This window comes from Mizuhopecten yessoensis, unplaced genomic scaffold (genome assembly GCF_002113885.1).
Source record: "Mizuhopecten yessoensis strain PY_sf001 unplaced genomic scaffold, ASM211388v2 scaffold9285, whole genome shotgun sequence".
Lineage (NCBI taxonomy): Eukaryota > Metazoa > Mollusca > Bivalvia > Pectinida > Pectinidae > Mizuhopecten > Mizuhopecten yessoensis.
In genome coordinates, this window is record NW_018407971.1 from 211,363 (window position 1) to 218,285 (window position 6,923).

Here is a 6,923-nt window from a genome sequence, read left to right on the forward strand (position 1 = left end):
ACAATCTTTGTTTGAAGCCGGTATGATTCTCTATCGCTAGTAAAAGCCGAATAATGCACTTTAGATCACATGCCATTCAGTAGATGGGGCTCAAAAGAGACTTAAGATGTTATAATTCCGGTGAACTATTAAAAAAAAGGATCAACCTTAATGCGTAATTATCTAAAAAGTTGTCGTTATGTACTAAAGTTCAATATATCAAAACTACATAGCAGAAATCCGATATTTAATTGGGCTCTCTAACTATATATTATCAATAATCTTGATTGTTTTCGAGATCAAACCATAATTGAGGTGGTAGCTGTATCTTAAGGATGAAATGTCTATTTTATTTGTTACGGTATGATAAAAGTAAGTTAGTCTTGTAATTGGAAAAGGCTAGGTTCGTTTCATCCCATCAAGAAGCTAAACATACCATTCAATAGTTATATATTTATTAATTTTCTAATCCACATACACTTTGGGTCACAGTACTTAACAGTAATCGAGTAAAAGAGTATGTGACATTTATTTATCATGTATGTATATTTACATGAACGTAATATGAGGCAACCAAACTGAAGTTAATTAGGTCAAATAGGCAGCACTACGAACACATGTGTTGTCCCATGATTTGGTAATGGCTCTATTTTGTTTTATTTGTCAATATCTCAAGAGAATGAGGTGCTTGTCAGTCCGTTTGAAATAACACTGTAAATAGCTTTCAATCCATCGCTCATGTGACTAAATCATTGGATTGCTGTTCCTTAAATGACGTATCATTGACGACACAAATAGTTATAAGACGCCATTACCAATTTAATTACTGTTAGTAATATTTGTATGATATTAACAAATTTGCTTGATCTTTATGTCGGTGTGAATGATAATCGATTGCATACATATTAAACCAATGATCTATTCAGTCATTTTGTGTTCATTTCCAAAGACACGCACGGAAGATCCGGTATTAATAACTTTCATTACTCCAAAAAATACTGAAAAAAACCCAATTCAACAACCATGATAAAGCACTTTTTATCAAATTTTGTTGAATGCTTTTATCTGCCCAAATGAACACGCATGGGTCCTAAAGCGGGGAAAACAGGAGAATCGAAACCCGAACGTTTCGGTAAGATGCAACTGTGTTTCAACAAACTATGGATTATGTATTTCAAATATTTCATACAACACACTTTTGGCTTGGATGTGGATATATCAACAAAGTAGAAGTGGCATAGCTTCCACTTTGTAACTTTGTGTGATAAATTCTGTCATTTATTAAAACCAAATTGCAATATTGTCGAGTATACGAAATTCTTGAGTATCATTTTCCAAATCATGTATTTATTCTCACTTTTTACCAGACTTATTCAAAAAAGTAAACCAGATGTGATATGAAATCAATAGCATTACACACAGATAATGCTGCTTACGCTGGAATAACATAATTTTATACACGTATTCTATTCTACGAACAAACAATAAATAATTTATCTAGGCAGTACGATCAAGTTTTTCAAATATTTGCTAATTCACATTACTTTTGCGCAAAATTTACAATAACCAATGGAATATGTTGTCATCCTGGTGACCGAAGCAGAACGATCTGATTTTTTTCTTTAATTTCCACTCCACTACCACAGAACAGGCCACAATGTACAGTGTAGTGTCCTGCCATGCTGATTATTACTTACCAGAAGCTATTCCTCTGGTCACCCAAATGCTTGTGCACAGTGCTAGAATCCAATACACGGCCTGAAACACACGGATATAATTTGTTTGCCATAAACCATTACAGCGCTATTGCAATTAGAAGACCAATTACATTTTATTTCGTTGCATACAGAAAATGTCTATTGCGAAGTCGAACGATTAAAAGTTACCATATAATCACAAAAGGGAAAGTTGCATTTGAAACGTTCATCTACTGCTTTGCAGCCTGATCGAGGTAAACGGTTGTTATAGAAGAGCCTGCAAGCCAGATTGATGGAGATGAAATGGTCGTTGTTACCTTTCCTGTGTAGCTCTTCGATTAATTCAGTCTTGTATGAAAATAAATACAAAATATCCAACAGAGAAACAAGCTTTGACTCGGTAGATACGCCAACAATCCACTGGGAAAATTTACAACGTATACGTACCCTCAATATATTTCATTTTAACCTTTTATCTATAAATAGCAGATATTTTTCACAATAAATGCATATTTGGTAAATTTTATAAAATATCAAACATATTTTATTTTTTTAGAATTTGACCCCGCCCCTATTTTGAGTATAATCATCAATTTAGATTAAAAAAATAGTTCACTAGCAATGGAATGTGAAATGCAGGATGTTGATCAATCTAAAAAGTAAATAAAACTTAAAAAATAAAGAAAGCATATAAGTTGGAATTTCTTTTCAGTTGGCTTAATCTTAAGTTTTGTAGGAGTTATAACTCAGTATTTTGCTAATGAAATCTGTGCAATATGCTAGCATATTATGCATAACACCCAATTGCGTTAAGTTTTGTTGTGAAATATAAACCACACAGGAACAAAGGTAGGGTCAACATTTTGCCCCCACTTTGATTTCTTTTATTCTTTTGCCATATGTAGATACATAAAAATGATCAATAACTGCATAAATGATTATTCATAATTACTACTGATAACCGTAGTGGACCTCCTTGCATAACCAGGTTGAGCGATGGGGGTATCCTAACAAATTGATAGATAAATGTCACAGGTGAATGTTATTTTGAAAATGAATTATGATAACGTATAGTGTATAAAATTACTGTTATTTTGATACTAAATATGTCATATTGGTATATATGACGTAAGCGTAGTGATACTTTTATTTAGAAAAACATGCAAAATGTTCACAAAATTTAAAATATAATCAACATTGTCAACTTGCCTATATATAGTTACAGTGGTAGTCTATATTTTAAACTTCTTTAAAAACTTTCCATATAATGTATTCTGTCTACTGTATCATTTTTATGTAATGTAAAAACCGGTAAAGCACTTTATTAGCATGCCAGACATGATGAGTGCCTAATTTCACATAAATTTTATTATCAATGTTTATTATGGTAAATGCCGATAATTTTCTGTTTTTGTATCATACCAAAACACTTTATTGTATTACGCATGTTTTAAAGTTATGTGCAGCAGTTATAACTCATGAATATGATTTCTGCCAAAGTAATCTTTCTTCTGGAGAACTACTTAAGGTTGAGATTGTGTTATAGACAACCATATGCAATTATATAAAAATAATCAAATAATGTTAATAGTAAAACTATAAAACACTTTAGTATACCCCCTGCAACAAAGTTAGGGGGTATACTGGAATCAGCTTGTCTGTCTGTACGTAGAAAAAAGATTGTCCGGACAACTCCTTCTAAAGTAATGGACTAATTTCAGCGAAAGTTTCCAGATATGATAACTACTACCTCAAATTATGCATAGAGGTATCATGTTTTCATTCTGATCTCTTTGTTTTACAGAGTTATGGCCCTTTGATGATTTTTTTGTCCAGACATGTCCTCCAAAACTAAGGTGTCAATTTCAACGAAAGTTTTCAGATATAATAACTTCCACCTGATGGGGTGCATCCAGGTATATTTTTTTTCAATATGACCCTTTTTCACGGAGTAATGGACCTTTGTTGAAAAATACTTGTCCTGACAACTCTTCCAAATCTATGGAGCCAATTTCCACGAAAGTTTACAGATATGGTAACTGCCCCATGTGCATCCAAATAGTATGTTTACATTCCGGACCTTTAAAAAGGAATTATGGCCCTTTGTAGAAAAAGAACCTTTGTCTGCCTCATAAACTACTGGGCCGGTTTCAATGAATGTTTACAGATATGGTAATTACCCCCTGATGTCCTGCATCAGGGTACGTTTATCAGGGTAGTACATTTTTTTATCTCGACCCTTTTTAAAGAGTTATGGCCCTTTGTTAAAAATATTTGTCTTGACAACTCTTCCTTAACCACTAGGACGACATAAGCAAAACTGGTTCATCGGGGCTAACAAGATTTGGTATGAAAGTATTTTTGACATGGTGAGGGAGTACAGGAAGTATGTCAGTGACATATATGCTTAAATATTTACTGGGGTGTGTGTGGGGGGGGGGGGGGGGGGGGGGGCACTATGGATTGCTTTGCAATGTTTTGCCTTAGTTAGCCTTTAGCTTACACTTCTGGGTTATATAGTTGAGGGGGTATTAGTTAGTCTTTGGCTTACAGCTTTAGTTATTATTGTATGTGGCCTATTGCCCATTCATTAAACAAAATATGGAGGAATATTACATTATTTTATATCGTTATCTCTAAACAAATAAAGCAAGGAAAGGTATCCTTGTCTGACTCTCCATACAATACATATTTCAGCACATTTCATTTTTGTGACCTTGAACGAAGGTCAAGGTCATCAACGTTTACTAAATTTAAACCAATTCACAGGGACAACCTACTTGCCAAATATCAAGACCAAAGGACTTGTGGTCATGAAGAAACACAAGTTAAAGGAAAAGTGGAAAGAAAGTTATGTTTTTCTTTTTTTGAATCAAAAGTGTTATATGGCAAATTTACCGGTTGTCAATTTTCTTGAAATTCCTGGTGTTGAAATATATTATTGGTAGCCAACTTTTAAGCAAGTATGAAATACAGACTTGTTTTAGAACTATGTAAATTAACGTGTCGAAAATGGAAATTTTCTCATTAGCAATGAAATTTCACATACTTTTATGCTTAAATCTTCAATAAAAAGAACAATTCTTTCTTGAAATAGTGTAATATTCGGTATCAAAATGAAAGTAGGAATATGTTGCACACGATGATGATATAATTTTATAATAATTATTTCATTTAAATGCTCTAGGAGGAATTGTGTTACCGCACCTTAAACACTCACATAGGTGTAAGTCAATGAGGTCCCATTTATCCTAAAATGAATTCTGAAACTAACGGTTCCTTATTTAAGCTTCCTATACCCATACCTTTTTGTGTTTATCTTGTTTTGAAATTCCAAGCGGGGGCCGACGCTAATGTTAAATCTCCATAGGCGTTGACCCTACCTTTAAGATATAAATAAATTACTTTTTATTTAAAAAGTAGCACATATTTCTCCCTGTCGTATTTCACGTTTATTAAAAACATACTGGTGATTTGTTTTTATCTTCAGTCATTTTTCACTAAAAGAAAGCTCTATGTTTTATAAACATATGTTTTCTAAACAAATACGGTTTATTTACTTGAATGATCGTCATTTCTAGACAAAAATGCAATTTGTGATTAACCCCACTTTGTGCGTCGAGAAAACCCTGTTTTTGATAAAGCTTTTGCTGTGTTATTGTTTCCGTTGCTAAGACAGCAATTTGAGTAGGCGGTCGTTTAAATGAAAGTCGGATCGTGAATACAAACTTCGCACAAAGGAAAACAATCTTAAAAACTGGACTGTCGAGGTCAAATAGCCCTTTAGGCTACGATCTAATGTAAACACGAACGTGCATTACTCTATAACATGAAAAGAATATATCACTCGGAATTCAAACAAAAGAATATATCACTCGGAATTCAAACAGAAGAATATATCATTCGGAATTCAAACAAAAGAATATATCACTCGGAATTCAAACAAAAGAATATATCATTCAAACAAAAGAATATATCACTCGGAATTTAAACAGAAGAATATATCACTCGGAATTCAAACAAAAGAATATATCACTCGGAATTCAAACAAAAATAATAGAAAATGGTTCTTCATGTCATCCTCGTTATGAATTCCACCAAAATTGCGTCCATCAAAACTGTCCGCGTGTTTTGAAAGGTTTGATGCATTGTCATTTGTTATTTTGATGTCTATTTCAATAGTTCGAGGCTGATTGTTTTGCAACCGCGTGTTTAAATATCGGATGTTAATACAATATTTTGTGTTAACCGCTAAGTTTCTACCGATTAAAATGCTCTACAATATATTACGTACAGTTCATTTTGGAAAAAAACTCAACATTTTAAACAACAGAAATATTTAAAAAAAAAAAAAAAAAAAAAAAAAATTTAAAAAAAAAAAAAAAAAAAAAAAACATTTAAAAATCAAATCAGCATCTTTTTAGATTCAAATAAACAAAACATATATGGCAGTGAAATGGATGACAATATTAAGTACATCAACCATGGAATGTAGCACTTGATAGACTTAGACTATAAGTTAGGTGGTTATTGTTATAGCCAATCAGTTAGACTATTACTTACCATTGGTATACAGCTGTACGTCGCTGTATGCGTAGTGTTAGATAGTCCAAGCGACGGAGTTACACAGCCAATATCCCTGGCAAGCTTATCAATTACATCATGTCACTAGGTAAACAGCTGTTTACATACTAGGTAGGCACTTTCGTTCGATTCTGTGAAACAATAAAAAATAAAGCTATTCCATGTTTTTTGTGAAATTATGGTGCGTGCATGATATAATATTCTACGATCGTATTTCCAATATTCTTGATCCGGATAGGAAATGCTACAAACTATTCAAATACCTAATATTGATTATAATTAAGTCAATAGATGCATTAAACACCATGTTTAGTTCATTCTTTAAAAGTACTGCAATTTGTGTTCTATCTTTTATTTACATGAAATAAAATTTTCAACCAAATCGTTAATCTTGCGTCCCTGTTATCTATTGTTGTCTGCAATTTTTGTATATTCTCATTAAATGTTGTTTTCGCCCGTTTTTCCATCCCCTCGCTACCAGTTGTATTGTTCTGGCATCGTGATGGTATTATATTGGATGGTTTCAATCAGGAAAATAACTCAAAAACTTTCAACGTGATGCCTTCTTTTAATTCCGGAAGTACAATTCAAAACAAAACCGATGTACGGTAACAAATTACGGAATCACCAAATACTAATGTATTGGTACATCCTCCCCCCCTC